Source organism: Bison bison, unplaced genomic scaffold, assembly GCF_000754665.1.
Source record: "Bison bison bison isolate TAMUID 2011002044 unplaced genomic scaffold, Bison_UMD1.0 scf7180017864491, whole genome shotgun sequence".
In the NCBI taxonomy this organism is placed as follows: domain Eukaryota; kingdom Metazoa; phylum Chordata; class Mammalia; order Artiodactyla; family Bovidae; genus Bison; species Bison bison.
The window spans coordinates 3,487,180-3,514,320 of record NW_011495050.1 but is presented as its reverse complement, the minus strand read 5'-3'; the positions used below and the strand labels follow the sequence as shown (position 1 = coordinate 3,514,320).

Genomic DNA, 27,141 nt, shown 5'->3' with positions numbered 1-27,141 from the left:
ACGCTCCATACAATGTTGATCTTATCAATATATTGTCACTGATACTCAAGCTCCCCAGGAGAGTAAAGAACAAGAAGCCACTTATCTTTAAACAAAGGTCTTTGCCTCCTCTATCTCCCACCTCCCAAAGTCCTCAGTATAAAGAAAGAAAAAGAGAAAAAAGGCATGAGCTGACACTTCGCCAAACTCACTTGGGGTGGAAAACAAAAGGCAATTCCTCAAAGGCTCTGTGGGCCAGGCTGATGAAAATCAGTGACTTCCTCATCACTCTTCACACACAAAACAACTCTGGTGTTTGCCTTGAACTTTTCAGCTCTGGCTGCAGCTCTGAGGGTTAGTGTGATGAAGCAGTCTTGCTGCTGCTTCTGCAGTCTCTGTCAGCAAAGCCTGATGGAACGATGCGTTAGTGATTCTGTTCCTGCTTTTCTGACAGGTCCCTGAGGGGGCTTCTGAGTAATTGTGCCTGGCCTTCCACAGCTCTAATGGGACATACCTCCCTTCTTCCTCCTCCCACCAAAGCTAAGACCTCAACCCAGCACGGGGAAGCTGTCTATTTAGGGTGAGTGGTTGGCAGCCTCCTGCCCTATTCTGGGCTCTTCTGAACCGTGTTTCCTTGAAGCTTGTCATTCCATCAGGATATGGGTATAACAGTAGCTCGATACAGACAGAATGATGTTTCTGAATAAAAGAATGTGCTACCTAGGAGGCATAACCAGTATTTAATTTGCTGCCTGTGTTCGATAGACTGTGAGCTCCTCAAGGGCAGGAGCCATGTCTCATTTGTCTTTGTAGCCTCAGTCACTAACACACGTTCATTTGTTCATTCATTTACTCAAAGCTATTTACTGAGAGCTGGAGATACAAGATGAGAAAGGCACAGGCTTCTACAAAGAATTAGATACTTCTTTTGCCCCACAGGCTGGACTGCCATGGAATAAATATATCTTCTAATATGTTACAAGAGACAAAAATATCCCTCAAAATAAGTAATACAAAAGCAGAGCTATCTTACTCCTAGGCTCCTCGAATGTCAAAGATGAACAGGTCCTGCTTTTACCGATAAGGAAGGCAACTCTCAGAAAGAGCTGACCAATCCTTGATCTTGCGCTCTCTTCACCTTGAGCAAGGTGGCCCACAGAAGATAAAGCACTTCAAGCAGAAATTTCCATTGCTCCCTGCAGCCCTCCTGCCCTCAGAACCCAATTTTTTCATGTATATACATTTATTTTTAATATTCTAATTTTCCAAAGTTCACATAACTTGAGGAGATCTCCAGACTGGTTTAAATAAGGATTGAGAACCCAAATTCCCACAAGAGCCAGAATGTAAAATGACTTTGAGAAAGTAAGGCCAGGGGAAAGAATGAAGGTGAGAAGAGAGCAGAGAAGAAATACAGGCTCTTGTTTTAGTTCTCTACTCCAAATAGATGGCTTGAGCCAAGGAGTTTCCTCTTGCCCATGCTTTCGTTGGGTAGGAATTCAAAAAGGGCTCAGGTGGGTGGTCCATCCTTGATCCATATGATGTCCCCTTATGGGGGTGGAGGGTACATTTCCAAGATGGCTTCTTCAGCCACGTGTCTGGCATCTGGGTGATCCTTTTTTGGGGGGCAGGGTGTGCCACACAGGGCTTGTAGGATCTTAGTTCCTGGACCAGGGATTGAATCCACACTCTTGGCTGTGAAAGCTTGGAGTCCTAAGCACTGGACCATCAGGGAATTCCTTCTTGGGTGCTCCCTGACCTTTATTTTTTTCCACGTGAAGTCTTTTCTAGAACATCTTCCTGTGGCTTGGGCTCCGCACAGCACGGTGATCTCAGGGCAGGTGCGCTTGTTTTGTGGGTACACTTGGACAAGTGTGGGAACTAGATACTGCCAGTTTCTGCCACATGATAATGGTCAGAGCAGTCACTCAGCTTTCAAGGGGAGGATACCCAAGCACCACCTCTCAGAAAGAGGAATGTTAGAGAATCTCCAAATGTCTTTAGTGTGCCTCAGTCTATTTCAAAGAACGGCCACTAGGTACCAGGCTGTTGCATTGGTGGATGTGGTCCCATATGAAAAAGTTAAAAAATTTTAAGTAGAAGATGGAAATTTATATTTAAAATATAAATATTTTAAATTATTAGCTTTATGAGTTAATTCAAATTAATTAATGAAATTAATTCACATTTTCTGAAAAACTCTGTTGTCAAATATGCATGTTGGCAGATTCTGGCCATGCCCAACACTATGCATGCTGGGCTTCATGCACTAAAAGAAATTCTTATAAAGGAGCTTTAGGAAAATGCTGACATGTATTTGGATATTTTCTGCCTATAACTGAAAATTAAGATCTCAAGGGCGTTTTATCATCTTTGACAACAGAATTTTACTGAAAACACACCAGTAGGTAAATGAGGGATCTTCCTATATAACTCTATCATGACCCACAAGAGAAAACTGAATGTCTCCTATTCTGAGAATTCCCTTCTCCCATGTCTATCTTGGTCAAAACATAGTTTGATGAAATGTAGAGTGATTTCCATTTCTTGTTGAATTTGACTCAGAACCAGAGATACAAGATATGATGGCGGTAATGACTTCATGTCTCAAAGGAAAGAAAAACAAAAAGTTCAGAAACCAAGTAAGAAGTCACTGATATAAATGGTCCAAGTTCCATATGAGTACGTTTTAAACTGTAGTGACTGACTCACCTTCTGAGTCAGGAGAATCAGGGGATGTTGCAAGACTCAGCACTTTTGAGTCAAAACTCCATTTTTGAGTCAAAACTCCAGATGATTCTGAACCACATTGTGAAAGTCACTCAGTTGTGTCTGACTCTTTGCGACCCCCTGGACTGTACAGTCCATGGAATTTTCCAGGCCAGAATACTGGAGTGGGTAGCCTTTCCTTTCTCCAGGGGATCTTCCCAACCTCGGGTCCAAACTCAGTTCTCCTGCATTGCAGGTAGATTCTTTACTAGCTGAACCACAAGGGAAGCCCTAACCACACTGCTAGTACTCAATTATGGGGGAAGGTTTTGGAGAGAAAGCTGGGCATAGCTAAAGTATGAATCATGACCGCCCCCCCGTTCTTTTTTAACGCTTACCATATGATTTTAATGGCTTTCTCAATGAACACAAGCATTCATAAAGTTCAATTTCAAATGTCTAATTACATAGTTAATGAAGTTATTCATTTTTGTCAGATCAGTAACCTGGTACCTTATTTGCTTAAAAGGGATTGAGCAATCTATTAACTCCAACAACAAGGAAATGTGCAATTGAAATCTAGCATTGTTCATGCATGATTATTGTCTCAACAGGCAGAAATCTGTTGTGAACAAAGCTGGAGATCAGTAAAGCCCAGATTTAATTGGATGGAGAACCAAAGTTGCACTGCAGTTTGCCAAGAAAGTAAAATGTGCATCTATCAAGGGTGGTTTTAAACTCTGAAAGGTCTTGATTTCTAGATTGATGAATCACACCTCCTTTTATGAGCTGGTAGCTGTGGCAGTAATGGGGCCAAGAGAAGAGTGTGGGCTCCATCTGCCTGACTCAGTGGGGAAAATGTGCTTGGAGTGGCAGGCAGGGTTTCTAAGCCTGGATTAGCATTCGCTGGCTAACTTAGCTCAGGCAAGTCATCCCTTCCTTGTGGCTTCCATTTCCTCTTCTGTATGATGAGGAGGGCCAGTGGGGGTTATAACAATGGGGAGCACAACTGTCCACAAGCCATACCTGAGATGGAGCCCGCTCACCCAGACCACCCTGATCTCCACTCAGCCCTGGCCTCCTAGTCCTCCTCTGTTCAGCCCTGCCCACCCCCACCCCCCACCCCCAATCCTTCTCTGCTCAGCCACATCGAACAGAATGGAGCTAACACCTGGGTTGAGACCAAATCTGTAGCCCTGGAAGAGGATCTCTGAGGTCTCCTCCTGCTTGCGTGCAAATTAGGGTTTGGGAGGGAGAATCAGGTAAAAAGAAACCACAAACGGTAGTTTTGGAGGAGGGAAAATACTTTTAGGGGCAGGAATTGTCCTGGAATAGAAACATGCAATCTGAGAAGGGGTTGGGGGGAGCACACAGCTTGCCAGCGAATTTTAGACCCATCCTGGTTATCACAGTGATGGAGGTCTAGGTGTAGTCATCTTCAGCGAATTCTAGCAGGACAATTGGCTTTGGGGAAGGCAGGGCTGGGATTAGGGTGAGCAAAATCATGGACAGACACATGCATGAACCTGGGCATGGGGGCCTCCCTTATATTTTGCACCAGGCCCCTCATGCACCTCACCCTAGTCCCAGCCCTGAAGAGGTTGCATTATAGGACGATGGTGCTGCAGGCTTGTGTGAAGTTGTCACCTGTTTCACAGACCCCTGGGGGCTGAGTGGGAGTGGGTTTTGCAGGAGGGGAAATACAGATGGATCAGCTCAGAGTAGGCCAGGACTTCCACAGATCTGATTTACTAAAGGGCATTTGGTATTAAGGGGAAAGGTTTTGGATCGGTGTTGGGTTAGCTGTGTAACTGTGGTCAAGTTACTTAACCTCTTTAAGTCTCAGTGTTCAAGTCTTTCAAATGAGAGTAAGATGGTCTTCTAAGCAGGAATGCTGTGAAGACAGAGAAGGCATGCATGGCACCTGGCAGACAGTAGTCCATCATTACATGGAAAGTCTTCTTTCCAGCCTCCATTCCACCCTGAGTGTCAGGAAATGAAACAAAACAGGGACAGCAAGCTTCTTGCCAAAAATGGATGTGGAAATGCACGTCCTTGGGCAGAGGAAGCCTAGCAGGTCTTGACACGCACTGTTGGCTTTCTGAGTCACCACTGCTTTCTCTTGTAACATCTCCCATCCTCCCATCCTGCTCAGGTTGGACTTGATCGGAGATGGATGGTACAATGCCAGGATCTCGCCCACTAGGAAAATTCTCCCAGTGCTGCTCCAAGGCCAAAATTCCAGGAAAAACCTTTATGAACTCTGTGTCATAGGCCTGCTTAGTAAGAATTACAGCTACCACTTAGTTATGTGATCAGCGTGTACATGGCCCCTGCTGGGAATCTATGAACATTATCCACATCAGCCCTTCCTCATCTCAGTCTAAGATGAGGAAATAGAAGCGAACATGTTTCATGACTATAGAAATGGACTAGGAACTCAATCTGTTCCTGAGTTCTTAATCACTATTTGCTACTGAAGCATCATCATTCTGGAAATGCAAAGAACCCAAGAAGAGTTCGTTATTTGCAGAGAGTTTTAAGATGCAGAGAAGAATCAGCACTTGAGTGTGAAAAACAGTGTAACAATATAAAGCAGCTCAGACAGTCAGCTCCTTGGGGCAGGGACTTTGTTTTATTCTTTTTTTGTATCTCTATTTTCGAGTGCATTGAAAGGCTCTTAGCAGGAGCTCAACCACTGTGGATACGGATGTATAAGGAGATAAAATAATCATGTGAAGGCATATGCTACAGATAAGAGACACTGGTGGGAATTCAAGGTCCAGGGAGGTCCACAGTGGTGCAATGGAGAGGGCCAGCTTCATGGAGCACTCTGTGAGCTGGGATTTGGACAGGTCAACAAGATCAAAGAGGATACAAGAAACACATAAATGAAGGCATGATCCAGCGTGAGCACAGAGCACTGGGACTATAAGGAGGACCAACTGCTTAGTCCAGTTGCCAAACAGCCTGAGAAACCAATAACTGACTGGTTCTTGGTATAGGACTGTATGTTACCTAGAAACAGGTCAACCATGGCTGTGAGAACAAGGTCAAAGGCAAATAGTATGGGCAGGTCTAGACATACAATGTAGGGAAGTGAGCTGGAGTGGGCTGGCCTGCAGGAAGTACAGTTCCCCACCCATGGTGAGGGATATGCAAATATAACTTCTGGAAGCTGTGACAAACACCAGGAGGACAAGTCAGCCATGAAGAATGTGAGGAGGAGGGGCACCAGGGACAGGGCTGGAAGGAACACATGCTGGGGCTGATCACCCTCTTCAGCTGGTTTTTCATGCACCAGAGCAGCCTACCTGCTCTCAGGAGACCCTGGGCACATCTGTTTATTCTCTAAAATGAACTCAAGGAAATTGTATTTACCAAGGGATAAGCCCACAGGCTCAGCCATGAGGCTCAAAAAGCCTCCCTTTACTAGAGTTGTCTAACTAGATATATAAAACAATTCCTATGCACAAATATAATTTGACATGATGCATTTCATACAAATTCTAATATAATATACATCTATATAAACACTTTTATCCTGGACTAAAGAGGTAAGGCTAAAAAATGGAAGAACACTGGGGCTTCCCTGATGGCTCAGTGGTAAAGAATCTGCCTGCAATGCAGATGTGGTTTGACCGCTGGTCCAAGAAGATCCCACATGCCATGGAGCAACTAAGCCCGTGCGACATGATGACTGAGTTGGTGCTCTAGAGCCTGTGAGTGGAAACTACTGAAGCCCACATGCCTAGAGCCCGTGCTCCGCAACAAGAGAAGCCGCTGCAACGAGAAGGCTGCGCACCGCAACTAGAGAGTAGCCCTGCTCGCCGAAACTACAGAAAGACCCAGCACAACCATAAATAAATCAAATAAGTGAATCTTTAAAAAAAAAATGGGAGAACTTGAAAGATGGTTTCATCCTTATCCTTGCCACCCAAATGTGCCAAAAATGTGATGAAATTGTAACCAGCCAGTTGTGCTCTGTCACTGTTTAGTTAATCTGGGTGTCCCAGCCAGGAAGGAAATCACTACTTGGTAATGACCTCCACGTGGGCCTCAGGAACCCTAACATTTCTCAGAGGGGTGATGTGGGGTGATCGCCACCTCTAACTTGTGGGGGTAAGGATGTGAACAGCTCATCCTTACCCACATCATACACTGTGGACCCCCAGTGGGCCACGTGTTGTTAAAAGTCATCGTGTAGAAAACGCTTTCCTGGCTGTGACAGGGGTCCTTAAGAACATCCCAGGTTTGCTGACTCACTGAGGGGACCAGCAGAGAGTTGGGCTCACAGTTAAGATGTACCACGACAAAGGGATGCAGAGCAAGATCTGCAAAGGGAAAGGCCCCCGGGACAAAGTCTGGAGGAAACCAGCACAAGTTTCTGAGTATCCTGTCCCCAGGGAGGCACACAGGATGCATTTAATCCCTCCAGCTACCAGTTGTGACAACACGTGTGAAGTGCTATCTACCAGGGACACTCATTAGAGAGTCATCGCCCAGAGATTTTTTTTTTTTTTAACAGGATCTGGTCACATGGGTGTCCTCAGCCTGGCATGTACCAAATGTCTAGACTCCCAGAAGGAAAGCAAGTACTCAGTATGAATGATCTTGTATGGACAATTTAGTCACATGAGCACATGGGCCATTCTGACCAAAAGGTGGTGGGAAAGCTCCTGAAATCCATTTGGGGCCAACCTCGCAAGAAAAGCAGTCTCAGTCCTGTTATGCTAATTTTCTCCCATACAATAGTCTTACTCTGTCTAGAAAACTGTGTCAGGGCCACCTTTGGGAGGTTAATAATACACATTAGCACATGAAAGTGCTTTGAGAAGTACTATAGCATAAAAGACTGGCTTTAAATTTTAACCAACATTTTCCAAACCTATTTGGTCATTATCCTTTAAAAAAAAATACAGTGCTTATTACATCCTTTTGGATACTAGCGTTCTACAGAATATGATTTGGGAAATACTGCACTAAGTATATGAACCTGAATTACTTCTCTGGCTTCGGCTTTCACCATTTATTAAACACACTCATAACAACAGCTGGCACTTATATTGCTCTGACTGTGTGTTAAGAGCTTTTTTATACAATAACTCATTTAATCTAATAAGAGGTTGGATGAGGGAACCTCTAAGTGGGGTGAAGCAGCGCAGCTGGGGGAGACGGTGAAGACACTGAATCACTGCCCAAGATCACACCCCAGCTTTGCCAGTTACCAGCTGCAGGACAAGTTCCTCAACCTTGGTGTGCCTTGGTTTCTTTATCTGTGAAATGAGAAAGTGCTTAATACACAAGAACTGCTGCACATGTGGTTGCTGATTTTTTTTTTTTAAGTAAATGAACTTCTTTCCAGCTCAAGCAGCTTTGATAATTTGCTCTATGCCGTGAACCACAGAGGGGCACCGAAAACAGACTTGTGGCTTCAGAGACTAAGGGATGGGACAGTCAGATTAAGGTGGCCTGAGGGAACAAAAAAAGCCCGGGATGGAGCTTGCTCCAGGTCCCAGGAAGCCGTGACACCCACGGCCAGTCAAAGCCAAGGCTCAGGCCAGGGCGTAGACACAGACCATCATCGGCCAACAGGCACTATTTCCTGAGAGTCTAGGACTGAGGCCAACAACATAAGTGATCTGCTTTTGACTGTAAATAAAGCAAGACTCCAAACAGCCTTCAGTTAAACCTGGTGATTTTATCCATATGGTGGAAGAAAGGGACCTTGCAAGAAAATCCCCTCTGAATCAAGACTCAGACAGATCTACGTGGTGGAAAAGAGAACAGGGAAGGATGCCAAATTGAAAAATGACAAACTGCCACCAGGAAAAAGCCGATTTTTAATATGCCTTAACACTTTTTTCTCTCTCCCATCTCAAGCTACCTCCAATTGAGGAATGTTCTATATAACTGAATAATCCTTCATCGAGATATATGGAGAGTCAGCAGTGTCATTCTGGAATGTGAAGGACAGTGATATATTTTGTAGTGAGTCGACAGTCACAGGTGGGTGTAGAGACTGGGAGGAGAAGACCCCTCAGCATGCTTGGGTGTGCTAAAACCGTTGCTTAAATAAAGAATTTTGCAAGGACTTGGTGAGGAAATTATGCTATTATCTCTTTGAGGCAAGCCGATGTTTGTCATACCCCTGATTGTTTACACAGATAATTCCTTGTGGCCATTCTACTAGGACTCATCTCTCTCTCTCTCTTTTTTTGCAGGATCTAGAACATTCCACACACTTTCACTGTGCCATCCATGCCTGTGAATTCCTAGTTAACACTGACCTCAGTGCTTGGCTCACCATTTAGGTCCAAAAAACCTGTGTTGAAAAAATGAAGTCATTTATTCACAGATCTGTCTGTTTTCAGTATCCAGTGTTGGCCTCCTTGTCTAGCAACATCTGATGGGTCAAAGCCTGTTTATCTCTGAATCCTGTGTTCTACAAATGTCTTTTAGATGAGTGAATACATACATGCCTCAATTTGGGGATCCAATGCAATAGGACACACACAGAAGGGCTAATTGTATTCTGGTTACCTCAAAATGGATCTTCTTACTTGTGGGATGCAAGCTTTATAAAACTTACATAGGTCGGTATTTGGATTCTTAAATGTGGTACTTAAAATAGCCATATTCACCATGGGAATCCTGCCTACTTCTCAGGAAGGGAAGTAGCCCTTTCTGCTTTTACTTTTCTTGCTGTCATTCCTAGTTCTGATTTTTCTACTTTACTCTCTTTAATCACATCCCATCACCTCCCTGACATCTCTGTGTGACAATCTCTTCTGTCAAGAACACAACCTGTTCTTTCTTGCCATGTTGGAAAGAAGTCTTCAAAGCTCACTTTTCCCCCTGTGACTTCATCTTTAGTAGCTATATGCTTCTTCCTCTAAATATTAATGAAAAAAGATTTAAATCTGGTAAATTTATATCCCTGCCATTGACTAAGTACAATGAAGTACTTACAAAGGAAGTGCAATGAAGGCATCAACCACTTAATGACTGTGGTCAACACCTTTTCGGGTATCTGTCCGTCTCACCATGACCCCAGGGGAAGTCTTTAGACAGCTAGGGAGACAGGTTACAATCCTACCGCTGGCTGTTGTTGACTGGATCAAAGCTGGGTGAGTCAGGGTTCCTGTTCAGGGAATATGGAATTGGGTTGGGGTGGGGCAGAAGATAAGTGGGAGGAGAAAGGTGAGAAACTGAGAGCATTTGAGAGAGTTCTGAGGGCTTTAGTCATAGTGAACTTGAAAGAGTGAGGCATTGTCTGTTATTCTGTGACTTGAGTTGCAGAGATACTGCGATTAGAAAATGAGGTCAATAGAAAAGGAGAAATGAGAGAGAGGAGAGACAGACAGACGGAGAAAGAGAGAGCGAGCAGGCTAGAGCTAGATCCCAGTTCATAGTTCTATTGAGTTGGCCAAAAAGGTTATTGATTGCAGTTTTTCTGTAAGATGTTATGGAAAACCCAGAATGACCTTTGTTTCAACATTAAATGTTTTTATTAAGTCATTTAAAAATAATAAACCCACTGCATGTTAATCTATGTTTTATGAAATACATATTTTCCAAATTAAAAAGTCAGTGAAGAGTGACATTCCTTTACATTTTTTTCAAATTTTCTTAATATCTGGCATACTTAAAAAAAAATTCTCACATCTTTTTTTGAATTTTTTTTGTAGTTCATTGACTTTTAATTGATATAATTTTTTCTTCTAAACACACACAAATTAGAAATATAAAATTTGGTACCTAATCTATATTTTTTTCTATGCTGCTTCTCTATCCTCAAATTTTAGCATTTTATTGTTATCAATATCTCATAATTTTTTCTTTGAAAATTTTTTTGTGGCAGCATGGTATAGTCATGCGGATAACTGATGTAAATACTTCTCTATTTTTTGTTTGCTTATTTTTGCTTTCTTTTTAAAATGTATTTATTTTTAATTGGAGGATAATTGCTTTATAATTATTGTGCTGGTTTCTGCCATACATCAACAGGAATCAGCCACAGGTATACGTGTGTCCCCTCCCTTTGAACTACCCTCCCTCCTTCCACCTGATCTCACCTCGATAGGTTGTCACAGCACTGGTTTGAGTTCCTTGCATCATACAGCAAATTCCCACTGGCTATCTGTTTTACATAAGGTAATGCATATGTTTCCACACTACTCTCAATTTGCTCCATCCTCTCCTTCCCCTACCGTGTCCACAAGTTGAACGACCTTTTTGACCAACCTAATATTTCTACCTGAGGCCCTGTTTCCTGCCTCTTGGCTCTGAAGCCCAAAGACTTCTTACCTATGTGTATTACCAAGCCCTGTTGTTCTACTGAAGCCACTTTTGGCTTTCTGTTCTTTGCAACCACAAGAATCCTAACTCATCTAACGGGAAAACTGATTACAAATAGGACTGTCAACAATAACCTTACGTGCATTCAACATTGTGCACATTTACGAACTGCTTATTATTATTAATACCTACTACAAGCAAGTACAAGAGAAAAGCTGCTGAAGCAGCCATCCAAAGAACTAATAATTGGGCAGCAGCTGAAGGTTAAAAAGCAAACCAGGGAAAGGGAATGGGTTTCCTGAAATGATAACTTATATGAGAAGTCATCATCAGATCACTAGTGATGATTCAGTTTACAAGAGTCCATGAGGGTCGGATGATTATAGATCAGGAGGAGAGCAGCGGGAAGTCTTATCAGGAGAGAATAAAACAATGAAACAGATGGATTGCTGTGTTTAAGATGAAGATTACAAGAGCACAAAATACTGGCTCTGCTCAGGTGGTTCCAAAGAAAAGAAATGGCTACTGTCTCCATGGTGCCTAAGAAATATGCTTCACTCTTACAAATGCCAATATAGCATTACGCAACTGTCAATTTAATAATGGAAGTGCCGCCAAAGATTCATATTTAACAGAAACCAAACATAATAGACAATGGGGAAAGGTGGGGACCTGAACTAACTAACCATGTTTGAGGAAATAATTGAGGCAATAAAAAGATCAATAGGAAATCAGGCCATTCTCCAGGACCTAAGGATTTCTCAGGGGAATGTTTTAAAAGAGGAGCATTTTATGAACTCATCCCATTTTTAGCACACTAAGAAATGTAACTCAGGTCACTGTCATCACTGCAGAAATGGATACAAAAGGAGACTCCAGTGAACTGCAGAGCTAGTGCATACATGCGTGCTTAGTTGTGTGCGACCCCATGGACTGTAGCCCACCAGGCTCCTCTGCCCACGGCAAGAATACTGGAATGGGTTGCCATCTGGCTGATAAAAAGGAATTTGGTCACATTGCTCTCTACTCAATATAGCCCTGCAGATATATCAAGAACAACAGAAACATTGTTCCAGGTCAGAAAAATGCAGTAACTATGTTGCTTTAGAAAATTTGGAAAACTGAGGAGTGCAAAGAAGAAAATAAAAAGCACCCTCAAACAACCATCCAGAGATACCACTTAAAATTTTGGTGCATTTCTTTCCAGTTTTCTTTCTTTCCCTATAAGATACACTCACACATCTACTGTGTATACACTAAAAATAACATTTTAAACTTCCTGCATATGCTATTTTCATATTCATTTAATGTCTGGTGAGAACTTTCTCTTGTCATTGCGTATAATTTCAACACTGTACACATTCAATTATATGGTTTTGTCATAGTTTACCAACACATTAGATGTTTATATAGTTTCTACTTTACCATTTGCTGTGGACTAAATGTTTGTGTCTTCCCAAAATTCATATGCTGAAGCTCTAATCCCTAATGTGAACATATTAGGAAGTGGGGCTTTTCGGGGGAAAAATGAGGTCATGAGGCTGGAGCCCTCATGAATGGGATTAGTGCCCTTGCAACATGAGCCATGAGACAGCTTGCTTTTTTTCCCTCTCTGCTACCTACAACACTGCTACCTACTACCCCCAATTATGCAAGGAGGCAGCAAGGAAGGAGGAGAATCCTGTCTGCAAACCAGGAGGAGAATTCTTGCCAGGAACCGAATCAGCTATCATCTTGGTATTGGACTTCCCAGTCTCCAGAACTACGAGAAATAAATTTCTGTTGTTTAAGTCACCCAGTCTATGGTATTTTTGCTTTAGCAGCACAAACTAAGCCACTATTTTTTTAAACATTAAAAAAAAAGAGAGTGTTGTTTATTTCCACCTCTTTTCCCTGTCCCTTCCCCATGACCCATTCTCACCTTTTCTGTCCTGTCCTGCTCTGGGAGGCTGACTCCTGTGGATTGCATTACCTGTGATTTCATGCCATCTTGCTTCTGGCTGTTTTTATCTAGTGAGAGACCAGCAGGAGGCAACAGGCAAGAGGTTTGGCTATTGTCTCATCCCCTCCCTGCTTGGATTGATGGTTCTGCACAGGCTACACCACTCTGCTATGGAGTCTGCAGTTAGCTGACCCCTCTCCCATGGCTACAGCTCTCTGAAGACTCCATGAACACAGTTTCTCCCTTTGCTCCTTCTGGCTTCTGCTTCTGTTAACCCCTGGGTGACTAAACACCCTCATGGGTTCCTTTAACCTCTGCTAAGTAATTGCTTATTAAAGAAAAACCCCAAAAATTGTTTGGCAGTGCTGGGTCTTGGCTGTGGCATGCCCAATCTGATTCCCTGACCAGGGATTGAACCTGGGTCCCCTGTAATGGGAGTGTGGAGTCTTAGCCACTGGACTACCAGGGAGGTCCCAGTAAATGCTTCCTAATTATCTTTACATTCTCATCTGATTTGTATTGAAAGCTTCAATGAACACCCAGTATACTGTGTGGTATAACTCTGTGGAATTCATTTATTTATAGAAAGCATAACAAAATCAATGCCACATTACCCCTGTTCCAAATATGGGAGGCTTCATGCAGGTGAAATACTTATACCAAATGTAAAATAGAAGAATGGTCTAGACTCAGGAACCTCTTCTTTGACACTTTCAGAAAGTCTCACTCATCTGATTTTCCTCAATGTCTTTCCTGCTGTGATGTTCACAAAGCACTCACTTTCCCCTCCCTCAAAGCCTCTGCTCGCGCTGTTACCTTAGATAGAGTGGCCCTCCAGTTTCCTCCCTACTTCTAAGCTCAGGCTGGAGTCTTACCTCCTTCCTGAATTCTTGGAGCTCACAGCCATCTCTCCTTAGAATTACTGGAGCTGCACTGTTCACTATGGTAGCTAGTAGCCACATATGGCTGCTTACATGTAAATTAAAATGAAATTAAAAATTCAGCCCCTGAGTCATGCTAACCATATTTCAAATGCTCAATAGCCACAGGTGGTCAGTAGCTACTGTAGTGAGCAATGTGAATCTAGAATATTTCCATCATGTTCCATTGGAAATAGAGAAAGTTCTATTGGAAATGGAGAAAGTTCTATTGGACAGAGCTATCCTAGAACACTTAATTACGTATGACTCCACTGGTGCTGCCGTGCTGTACTCAGTCGTGTCCGACTCTCTGCAACCCCATGGACTGTAGCCCACCCAGCTCTTCTGTCCATGGGATTCTCCAGGAAAGAACACTGGAGTAGGTTGCCATTTCCTACTCTAGGGGATCTTCCCAATCCAGGAATTAAACCTGTGTCTCTTCCATCTCCTGCATCGGCAGGCCAATTCTTTACTACTGTACCACCTGGGAAGCCCCATGCATGACTCCAGTGAGTATTAAATTATAAATACTCTTGTATTGTTCTCTAGTGGCAGAGTCAATGAAATACAGGGAAGAATCTTCACTCTGAGTCCAAACGGCATTGGGCACACAGGAGATGCTTAGCAGATACACCTGCTGACCTGAGTAATGACCGTGACTATTTCTCAGTGGAACATTAAAACACAAGGAACTATTAACAATGGAATCTAGGGAATAGCAATGGTAGAGTATGGACAGTTTGCTGGTAGTTGTGGTAGGGATTCTTCTGGTCTGACAATGATAAAGGCAAAAACGCTATATTTTGTAAAATGTTCTCATAAAGAACCTCTAAACATTAGGCATGACTCTTTAACAAGCTATATATCCTGAACAAATGAAATCATCAAAAGGACCCAAATGCATAGCTATCTTTAGAAGCTTCTAAACCACTCTCCAGACTTGTTCACAGACAATGAAAACCTGTCTTTAGGTACTGCTATAGTAATGATTGTCATTCTGATTGACAAAGAGCTGGCCAATGTCAGAAGCAATTTAATGGCAGTGTATATATCCTATACAATGTCCAATCTCTTATCTCATTGGCTTGAGATGATTGTTGAACTTTAACAGAAATTCAGTGTTTGAGTGATTAGGACAGTCTTATAAAACACATACCTCATCTTTTTACTCATCTCTGCAAAGAATGTCTTCTTAGATGTGGGTTCTCTTCCTATCTACCATTTATTCAGATCTCCAACAAATCTTTGCAAAACTCTGTTTGAATCCTATAGCAATTCTGTGAGCTAGATATTTTTGTTCTCATTCGACAGCAGAGAAAACTTACCTTCAGAGAGGATCTGACATTGCCTCCTAGGTGATGAGGGACAGAGCTGGGGTCATAACCTAGATTCTCTGACTCTGAGGTTCATTCTTTGGGTCACTTTCCAATCCTTTATCCTATATCAACAGAAGTAATGCTGGGGTGGGGGGTGGGGAGCTGGCAGAGGACAGGGCATGATGGACAGCCTCATAATGCCACTCCATGATATCTCTCCTCAATATTCTCTCTCATCCCTCTCAAAGCCCTTTCTGATCTTCATTTGAACAACTTTTATCAGAAGAGAATCGAGATGGGTGACCCAGTCAGGAAAGCACACCCAGCACTCTAAGAGTATGCCCCTGCAGTTCTCTTATTTGACGTAAAACAAGACCTACTGTAAGTAAAGGTCAGGAAGGCTTTGTGGTCAAGTGACTGCACCCCCCTTCCCCCAGCATACTGGACACATGTATTCTGATGATTCCTAAACCTACAGGTTTGTGCCAATCCTTCACTGGAGCTCCACACTCAAGACATCCGCTTTCTTACGTGTATCAAAGGCACTTCAGACTTAACAAGCTCCAAACTGACCTCTTCTCGTTTCAGTCCATCCTCTGCCTCATACTCCCCCTTCCAGGCTCCTCCACCTACCTAGCAGCTCAGGACAGGAACCGGGACTCACTCTGCAACCTCCCTCAGTCACACCCATTCCAGCACCAAGTCCTGTTGATCCTACCTGCAAACAGAGCCACCCTGTTGTCTCATTCATCCTAGTGGCCACCGCCCTAGTTGTAACCATCACCTGCCTGCCCTCACCTGGATTTCTGCAAAAGTCACCGACCTTCCCAGCTCCATCCCGCCCTTCTCCAATCCATTTTCCCCACAGCTGCCAGCGTGATCTTTTACAATGTAAATGAGATCTCATAGCTCCTCTGCTTAAAATCCCTAAATGGCCTCTCATTTTACTTATGGAGCCGCTATTCCAGATCCTCACTGTGGCTCCCAGGCCCTCAGGATCGGGCCCCTGCTGTGTCTGGGCCGTGTGATGAGCTCTGAGGTCCGGTCTGTGGACTATGCTCAGTTTCCAGGTAATGCTAACCTCTATTATGCTCCAATATTTGGCACATGTTTTCCCATTAGCCTGCTTGTTCTTCCTCTACTCTACCTGGCAACCTTATTTCTCCTTCTTGTCACCACTTAAATGTCACTGTTACTCCCCAGCCTAACGTAGAGCCACTCTTCACATTTTCAATGATTTCTTCATTACCCTTGATGAAACTTCATAGCCTACACGCAGGCAGACAGACAGATAGACAGACACACGCACGCACGCACGCACGCACCTCATTTCCTGTGGGCAGGACCCCAGAGAGGGATGTGCTACCTGAACAATCCTGCAGGGGGCAGTGCAGCTCCCTTGGAGATGCCTCCCTGGTATTGGACAATGGCGGCCATGCTTCTGAATCTAAGGAGTCTCATATAACTCTCACCATAGACTGTTTCCAGTAACCACTGGCCAACTTTGTGATATTCCTGTTGGCTTTCATTAGGTCCTTTGAAGGCAAATTTGAGTCCCTACAGAAAGCAAATTTGAAGCCTTAAAAAATGTGAGGGGAGGGGTGGGAGGGATGCTCCAGAGGTAGGGGAGATATATATATATATATATAGTTATGCCAACACATTAGTAAAGCAGTTATTATCCAATTAAAAAAATAACAATTTACATTAATAGAAAAAGTCAATGTGAGTCTCTACAGAACTTGAATTGTTATACGTGCAATGATGTATTTTTTTTTTTAACTGCAGTTTCAACAGTGTCCCTTGCATGTCTTTTCTTCATGCCATTATGGTCAAAACTGGTCACCAGATGACAAAATTAATGGTAGAAAGAGGCCAAAGCAGAATAAATATAAGCAAGGAGCACAGTAAACTTAGACTATGAAGAAAGATTGCTGATTGATTGAAAATGTTCCATGCTCATGGGCTGAGTGTACACTAAGGTGAGCTGTAGCAGCCGACTGCATGACTACAGAGTGGGGCAGTTCAGAGAATGGATAAGATACAGGTTAGTAACTATACTGGATAGTTATAGGTCTAAACAATTTTTTTTTAAAGGAAACATTTAAGAAAGAAGTAGTTATAATGAATCAGTGCTGCCGGGGATGGCATTAAATGAGATGTGACTATATTTACATGCAGCCTTCTTTCTTTTCTCACATCCACCTCCCTTTGAGGTTCTAAAATCAACTGGGTCATTTGTAGAGATGTGGATGAACCTAGAGTCTATCATACAGAGTGAAGTTAAGTCAGAAAGAGGAACACAAGTATCGCCTATTAGCACATATATGGAATCTAGAAAAATGGTACTGATGAACCTATTTGTAGGGCAGAAGTAGAGAAGCAGATGGAGAGAATGGATGTGTGGACCCAAGGTGGGGGTTAGGAGAGGGTGGGACGAATTGGGAGAGTAGCACTCACGTATTTAACTACTGTATATAAGATCAATAGCTAGTGGGAAGCTGCTGTATAACATAGGGAGCTCAGCTTCATGCTCTATGATGACCTAGGTTGGTGGTGGGGGGTTGGGAGGGAGTTTCAAGACAGAGGGGATATATGTATACGTATCGCTGATTCACTTTGTTGTACAGCAGAAACACAGACAACATTGTAAAGTGATTATACTCCAATACAAATAAAATAAAATCACCCAGGGCAGGGACCATTTCCGCTCTATTCTGAACTGTAACTCTAGTACCTGGCATGGAACATGGCACAAAGGAATCATGAAATATATTCACAGGGTATTGCATTATTAGAAAAAGTCAATGTGAGTCTCTACAGAACTTGAATTGTTATACGTGCAATGCTGTACTTTTTTTAACCTGCAGTTCCAAAACTCTCCCTTGCATGTCTTTTCTCCATGCCATTATGGTTGCACCTGCACACTTAGCCTGGTGTCTAAGAGTGGGCTTCGAAGAAAGCCTGTTCAAATCCTTGCCCTGTCACTTCTGAAACTGGGACCTGGTTCAAGTCTCTTCAATTCTCTGTGCCTCAGTTATTTTATCCACTAAGCAGGGAAAATAATAGCTTCCATCTTAAGAGTCTCATAGTTGTTGAAAGGATACAATGACGGTGTAAACAGCTTAAAACACAGCTGATACATAATAAATATATAATAAAGGATAGTGATTGTTGCTGTTGTTGCTAGTCACCCTGGCCTCACCTGGGACTAAGGATTCTGGATTTGTGGATCAATTTTAATATGACTCTAAGAAGTTAAAAGTCTAAGTCTTTGAAACACTCACTGGACTGAAGGATCCTTGAAGGCAGGGTTGTCTTAAATCAGTATAGTATTTAGCATCTAATATGTGCTCAGTAAATGTCTATCCAATTGAATACTCTATGAGCTACATTTCAGGGTCTGGGATGGTGCTCCTAAGCTGAAGCCATTCTCCTATCTTTGTAAACACCCAGTCACCTTCTTCTCTCCACCTGGGCAGTAGGATTTCTGCCACAGTCAACACTTTCCACACCCATATCAAGGGACAAAGAAGTCAACTCTTTCTCAACCTTTCCTTTCTAAGCCTAGGGCTTGAATGGAATAGGCTCCCCAGAGTCTAAGCAAGAATTATTTCAATTATCTGTATTGTCACAGTACTTATTATCTACCAGGAACTATTTTAAGGATGAGGAAACTCAAGTACTGGCAGTTCCTAATCCCAGTGCTGGTTGAATTCAACAGACTGACTCCCAGCCCAAATGTCTCTCATATTAGAAACTGCCGAGTTGTCATAATTTCCGCTCTTATTATGATGCAGAGAAGAAAACAAATGACTTCAAGATTAACATTATGCCTATTCCATTAAGGAGTAACTTGTTAAGCTGTTGGAAACTCAACGGTCAAGCCCTTAAAACCTAGTTTTGTGTTCAGACAATTTTAGATAAAAAACAAAACCCCTGAGACTCCAGATGGAGTCAAAGCCTGTTTGTAGTTCAGCAGGGAAAATGGCAATATGTGTCATGAAGGACACAGTTATTTTTAATCACAGAGTTACTCTTTACACCCATAGGGATTTTGTCACAAAGGATGGGTGATTAAGGAGTTTGTTATCTGTAGCTGTGAGATCACCAGAAAGTCTAAATAAAAGTCTATCAGTGCCAGGTGGGCATCAGCACCCTTTCCCATCCTTTCAATCAGATGGAGAACTGCTTTAACTGTACTTGTTTCTTCCTGGTAAGAACTTAGTTCAGTTCAGTTCAGTCACTCAGTCGTGTCCGACTCTTTGTGACCCCATGAATCGCAGCACACCAGGCCTCCCTGTCCATCACCAACTCCCGGAGTTCACTCAGACTCACGTCCATTGACTCAGTGATGCCATCCAGCCATCTCATCCTCTGTCGTCCCCTTTTCCTCCTGACCCCAATCCCTCCCAGCATCAGACTCTTTTCCAATGAGTCAACTCTTCGCATGAGGTGGCCAAAGTACTGGAGTTTCAGCTTAAGCATCATTCCTTCCAAAGAAATCCCAGGGCTGATCTCCTTCAGAATGGACTGGTTGGAACCCCCTGCAGTCCAAGGGACTCTCAAGAGTCTTCTCCAACACCACAGTTCAAAAGCATCTTAAGGTAACATTTATCCCCTTTGGTATGTGTTCTGGAAAAGCAGATGAGAACTCTTAAGAACCAGTGCATCAGTCTTCTGGAAAGGGAACATGATTCTCTCATGCCAGAAAGACTCTAGTGAGTCTTCTGCAGCTGGCCTACTTGTCCCATTTCAAGGACTGCATTATTCATCATTGAGTCCTAATATCTAGCCTGACACATAATAGGCACTCAACAAAAGTTGTTGAACTAGTGAATGAATAAGTATGTTCATTCCATTTTCATAACGTAAAGCACCTATTATAATATTGTGTGTGTGCTAAGTCATGACTGACTCTTTACAAACTCATGGACTGTAGCGTGCCAGGCTCCTCTGTCCATGGGATTTCCCAGGCAAGAATACTGGACTGGATTGCCATCTCCTTCTCCAGGAGATTTCCCCCATCTAGGGATCAAACTCGCATCTCCTGCATTGGCAGGCAGATTCCTTACCACTGAGCCACCTGGGAAGCTCATTATAAATTGTCTATTATAATGTTAGACACAGTCTATACTCGGTAGGTAATCTAACCCAAAATCTGATGGGAAAGATTGAGTAGAATTTAAACTTTGCATCATCCATTAGCATTTTGAAAAGGCCAGTAGATGCCCAGATGGTCAAAACATGACCTCTGACACCTTCTTAAGGTCTGAAGTGACTGTGGTGATGGGTAATCCTCACTTTCCTGCTCTAGCAGGACACACGTGTATGCACAAACATAATCAATATGGCTCCTCTGATGACCTTGACTTGAGGAAACAGCCATTTGCACATTTGCTAATCGCAGCTTTGTTCATGCAGCTTTTATGGGGAGGAGTAACCACTTGTGAACCTCTTAAACTGACATGAGACACTTTTCAGTTCATTCTGTGAGCAAATGTGATGCGCCCAAGACCCTGCTAAGAAAGTCCAGGCCAAAGAACTAGATAAATAAATATAAATGAATTCATTTGGCTGAATGACATGCTCATTTAATTAAAGCACAAAATCAGCTCTAAAACAAATGATTATCCCTGGCAAAGAAGCAGAAGCTGGTCTTTAATTAATAAATTTCTAATGGTTCTTCTGCAGGCTGAGAGGGGTCTCCAGTGAAGAAATGGGGAGTGGAGAGAAGCTGGGGAGAAAAAAAGAGGGAAAGGGAAGAGGAAGCAGAAAAGATAATGCATATCTGAACTTTTAGAAACAGAGAATTAAAGGCCATTTATTTTTGCCTAAGTAAGGTAAAATCCTGCTAGATCAAAATTATTATAGTAAAACTCTTCATGTAGCAAAACAGATATCCAAGCCTCAAGAGAGGATCAATTAATTTAAAAAATTACAAAAACAATTTTAGGTCAATGAGACTTTTCCTGCTATTATTTCATCTATTCCTCCATTCCATAGTGTGGTCTGAATTTTAGGGACCCAAATGGCAAGAACCAAATTTTCCAATACCTAGCAGTAATAAATACCCACATATGTAGCTTATAGTGAACACAAACTCATGATGACCAAAGAACATGATAGAAATGGGACGAACTGGAAAGTACAGTCAAACGCTTCTCATATATTTTCAGACCCTCTGTATGTGAACCTCATCAATGTTCCATGGTTTTTAGTGCTAAACATTCGCTTTACTTCTCTGATATAACTTGGAAAGACTGAGTCTTCCGATATAAACGTCAAAGCTCCATCACCTCTTACAAAGCAGACACTTGAAACCTTTGAGGGCGCTGTTAATAATTTTCTGTGCACTCCTTTATGCCGAATCAATTTCAATTAAATCAATTAAAATGGCAACTGGCAATCAATTTAAATTTCACATCATTGATCTAATAAGATTAAGATTACTCAGGATATTTGAGGGACATCAGGAAATGCTGGGTTGGCATCTCTGCTTCATTATGATGTCAAGTTGGGAGATGAACAAATTTGATTTCTTAGTGCCCCCAAATCTCAGGTATGCAAGAAACAGCCCAGCAAAATGACACCCTCCCATTCCTAGCAGCCCTAAATCATGGAAAATGGGGGATGGAGAGTGATAACCAGGTGTGATAAGCAAGCTATTAAGAAAAATCTTTTATTTGAACAGCCTCAAGCATTAGTGTTTAAAAGTGCATTGGCACTGAGAGTTTTTTATAAAAGAAAAATAACTGCATCTTTGAAAGAAGAGATACTTCACAGCAGGCAGGTAGGTTGGAAAGAAAGGGCATTGGTTTTGGAGACAACTAGTTATCTTATCCACTGGGGTGATTAATTTTACGTGTCAACTTGACTGAGCCACAGGGTGCTCAGATATTTGTCAAATGTTGTTTTGAGTGTGTCTGTGAGGGTGTTTTGGATGAGATTAACATTTGAATAGGTAGAGGAATAAAGCAGATTGCTCTCTCCAGTGTGGGTGGGCCTCAACCAATCAGTCAAAGACTTGCACAGAACAAAAAGGTTCATCCCCCCCTCAAGTAAAAGTGAACCCCTCCTGCCTGACTTGTCTTGAGCTGGGACGCTGGGTTGTTTCCCGGCCTTTGCACTTGAACTGTAACACTAGCTCTTCTTGGGTTTTCAGCCTGCCAATATTTGGACTGGGACTACACCATTGGCTGTCCTGGGGTCCCAGCTTTCTGACTATAGATCTTGGCCCCCATGATCATGAGAGCTAATTTCTAATGGACACTCAGTTAATCAGTTCACCCCCCGCCTTCTCTCTTTCCCTGCCTATGCTTGTATCTCCTATATAATATTTTATATGTATCTCCTATTGGTTCTGTTTCTCTGAAGAATCCTTGCATCTGCTTGTTTTAATTGTGTAGCACTGCAGCTCTCTGGGCCTCAGTTTCTTTATCTGTAATATGCGTTTCATGACAACTACCTTGCAAAGTTATTGTATGAACTAAATATGGAATTTAAAATGCCAAATGTGCAAACAGGTGCACAATCAGTATTAGCTCCAGACTTGCCCTTTGTGATAACATTGGTAACCTGTGCCTTTGAAATAAAAACAGCATCTAATGGTAATATTAAGTATTCATGATTTTGAAAATGACTGCCAAATGATGAAACCTCCCTGGTTTCCAATATAAACACCTAAAGTGTTCTTGCTGGAGATGAAACACGTCCTTTTCTTTGTCTTTTCCTCTCCTGTGGCTTTACTGGAGGTCCTACCACTATAGCTTTGCCCTGATACCTGCCACATCCAAGAGATAGTGGAGGTGCTCTGTGAATCACCTTCTGTCTTGCCCTGCAGGACTGACTGCCCAGGAGAGTTTGTTTCATTTCTCCTGGGGGATACAGGATGTGGGATTGCAGTGGTGTTGTGTCCTGAGAACTGTGGAAAAAGGGCCGCTTAGAGCTTGGGGACCTCACCTACAAGGCTGGGTGATCTGTTAGATGGGCTCCATTCCATGTGGGTTTTAAGGTGAGATACCCTCCTGCACCCCAAGGGCTGATGCCTCTCTCTGAGTTCACCCGGGTATGACGAGCAGACTCATTAAGCCCAAAGGGAAGTTTACTCTGATGCTACAGGAGGGATGAGCGCCTGGAGTACTCTGTGTGCTGAATCTACACAGTGCTTGGCAGTGGCCCCCAACCTTTCATAAGTGCCTGACATGACAGTTTCAGAGTAAGGTCTCGAAATCTACATTTTGAAGAAGCCTGCCCAGATACTTCTGCAACAGGGAGGTCATGGATTTGAGGGAGCAGACTGGGGTGCAGAAGAGAGAATGATGCTACTGAATCCTCTCATCTACTGGTTCTTGATCTACCATCCCAGGTAGCCGAGTCTCTTGAGTTGCTTTTTAAAAAAATATTACTTATTTGGTTATGCTGGCTTGTAGTTGCAGCACACGGGATCTTTGACCTTTGTTACAGCACGTGGGATCTTTAATTGTGGCATGCAAACTGTTAGTTATGGCATGTGGGATCTAGTTCCTTGACCAGGGATTGAACCTGGGCCCTCTGCATTGGGAGCACAGAGTCTTAGCCACTGGACCACCAGGGAAGTCTCTAGTCTCTCGAGTTGATTCCTCTTCACCCCCGCTGCCACCACCCTCGCTCAGGATGTCATCATCTCCTGCACAGATCAATGCAACAGCTTCCTGCCTGGATGTCTGGCCCCCTGTCTTGTCCTTCTCCAGTGCCTCTTCTCATCTTTTGATATACAGATCTGATCAGCATTGTCTCCAGTCTGAAACCCTTCAGTGTCTCCTCATTGTCTCTAAATTCCTTCAGTTCAGTTCAGTCACTCAGTCGTGTCCGACTCTTTGCGACCCCATGGACTCTAGCACACCAGGCTTCCCTGTCCATCATCAACTCCCAGAGCTTGCTCAAACTCACATCCATCAAGTTGGTGATGCCATCCAACCATCTCATCCTCTGTTGTCCCCTTTTCCTCCTTCATTCAATCTTTCCCATCATCGGGGTCTTTTCAAACGAGTCAGTTCTTCACATCAGGTGGCCAAAGTATTGGAGTTTCAGCTTTAGCATCAGTCCTTCCAATGAATATTCAGGACTGATTTCCTTTAGGATGGACTGGTTTGATCTCCTTGCAGTCCAAGGGACTCTCAAGACTCTTGTTACAGCATGTGGGATCTTTTCAGCCTGGCTTCCTGCTGGCTGGTGTCCCTTCTCCCTCTCTCTTCACCTGTAATCATACTAGCCTTCCTTGTGTTCCTGGAATGCACCGAGCTTTCTCTTCAACCTTGACCTTAGAACAGGCTGTTCCCTCTCCCTGAGACATCTTCCCAATTCCCATTTGCTTTAGTTACTGCCTCTTCCTCTTTTAGATCTCAGCCTGAGGGAGGTTTTCCTGATATTTCAGAGTCAGGGAATTCCCTCCTCAAAGTGTAACTAACGTCCCCTTTCACATCACTTGTTGTGTTACTATGATTCTTTCTTTGATGAGTGCCTTCCTCAGTAAAACACAAAATCCATGTATGGGAGAACCATATCTATCATGTCTACTGAATTTCACCAACATTCAGTCAAGGCGGACACATAGCAGACACTCAGAAGTAAATCTATGATTTGTTAGTAAATAAACTCTCCAAAGTTCTTATCATCTTAGCAATTTTATATCTGCTTGATGATTAGAGAGAAAATAAACACACTCTGCTAATTATAGCACCTAGTTCAGTTCAGAGGTCACTTACTCTCAGAATCTTTCCTGACACATTCCTTCTAAATCAGACGACCTTCCTATAAGATCCTAGAATTCTACATTTACCTTTGTTACTCTTATCTATTTTGCTTGACTTCAAGGTCAAGAAATGTCATATTCATCCCTGTATCCCTAACACATAGATAAAGTGCTGGGTACATGGTAGGATCTCAATAAACTTGCTTTTAGATGAATTACTGGATGATTGTATAACTGCTACTATAAAGGGATAAACAAACCAAAAAGGGACACAAAGAATGGAGGGGCTATTTCAGAGAAGAACAAAAGGTTTTAATTCTTGGCTGGGAAACAAGGCTGGGCCATTCAGAGTACATGTATGTATGTGGGGCCTTCTAGAACTGGCATGTAGAAACTCGGATGTAAGGAGAATCTTGACCATCTACACTGTGCAGAACTTAACTCCAGGCACTGAGAATTGGTTGCCCCAAAGAAATAAGCCACAGCAAAAGTAATATATCATATATAATACTAGGGACAGAAATCCTAAAGCATTTACATGGCATATTTTCTCTCTTTCTTCTTAAAAAAATCCAACACTGCTCTATGCATCCTTACCAATGGCTTTGATTTTCTCGTATCAGGTCCACATGCCATTGTCCTTCTCAAGTGCCTTTCTAAAAACCCATAGGAGAGTTGAATACCATACAGCTCAGATTTCAGGATCCAGACTTCCCCCCAAAGAAATGGACCAATGTCAGTCGTGGAAAACCCACATATCACCTTCATTGCAGTATCAGTCACTGGAGGTTCTTCAAACCATGAGGTGACATAACAGTGCAATCTCATGGCCATCTTGAATTGTCCAAACAAGAAACACCAACTATATTTTTAACTTCATTTAGAACATTTAATGCAAAGGGGTCAATGGCAGAGAATTTCAAGGTTGATGATTTTTGCAGAGGCAGACATGAAGAATTTGGAGTCTGTGGGGGTTTCCTAATGGGAACTGTACCATGCAAAAGATACCACAAGACACGGAGTTGTGGAGAAGTAATGACAAGAATAATTCCTGGCAGAATGTGTCCAAATTAGAAAGATGTGTGAACACTTCCACCATCTACTAGATAGAGGGGCCATCAGGGTACTCAGAACAAGCAGATATTTTTCAGCCATGAAGACTACAACAGACTAGAATCATGGGTCCATTTCAAGCCTCAAACAAAACACTTTCTGAATGGCCATGATGAACTTCAGAATGAAAATGAAACGGGAGTGGACACTAGCTAGGATGGACTTGTCACAATGCTAACTCCTACCGATGAACTGATGTGAGAGCTTAGTGATTCCCCAAAGAAGCCTGTGTTTAGGAAACTAAACACAAATCTCATACCAAGGAGAATTTCTCTGAAGGCACAAAGACCTGATACAATTAGAAATATTCCTAATTGCAAACTATGTGAAACAGGGTGTGAAGATCCCCAAAGTGTGTTGAAGGTAAAGCCCAAGAAGGCAGCAGGTTGAAGAAAGACTGTCTTGGAGACTGGGAAGGGCATGTGGTTGGTAGGGCATGATCAAACAACGCTGAAGGAAGAAGAGGCAATGGAAGACTCCAGTGGGAAAAGGAATAATCCACATATAATCCTATTGAATCACTCATTCAATGTCCTCACCTACTGTGAGCCCCTGGACAATTAACTGGGTTTTATGAGAAAAGGTTCATTCTATGGTCAGTTGAGTGTCACTGAGGAGAACGTTGAAGACTTGAAAATATGAGGTACAACTCAATGTATGTGGGGCGGGGGGCGGGCTTATGTACTTAAGAGTCCTCACCAAAGGTATATACATTTAAGAACCACAGCCACTGTACTAATCAATTCAATACAATGCGAGCACAAAGGATTACAATTTGGGGCAATTTTGCCCACGGATAATGCAAAATGGCTATTTAGCGACTCTCTTTTATTACACACCCATTTAAAAAATGATACTGTATTCACTGTTTTGAGAAGATGACATTGAAAATGAAATAAGAGCTGGTAAATAAGGAGAAAAGGGCAACAATTACACTTAAATCAGCAAAACACATTTAAACAGAGGATTCACTCTCTGTGAGACATGGTGCTGGGAGATAGGAGAGCACAGCAAAATCAGGTGACAACTGAGGAGGCCCATGATCTGCAGGGGAGACAAAGACACCCCACGCGCCCACGCCTGAGGCCAAGCTTCCGCTCCTGCCTCATGCCAGCTCATGTCCCTCTG

General features: G+C 42.8%; 1 protein-coding gene and 1 non-coding gene across 7 annotated transcripts in view; both read right to left on the bottom strand.

The window, feature by feature from the left end:
• Positions 1 to 27,141, bottom strand: part of SAMD12 (sterile alpha motif domain containing 12) — a 448,274-nt gene that overhangs the window by 151,127 nt on the left and 270,006 nt on the right. The gene's annotated exons all lie outside the window — the stretch shown is intronic.
• On the bottom strand, positions 23,691 to 23,763 carry TRNAG-CCC. The gene has a single exon. It is a non-coding gene; the product is annotated as a tRNA-Gly (tRNA).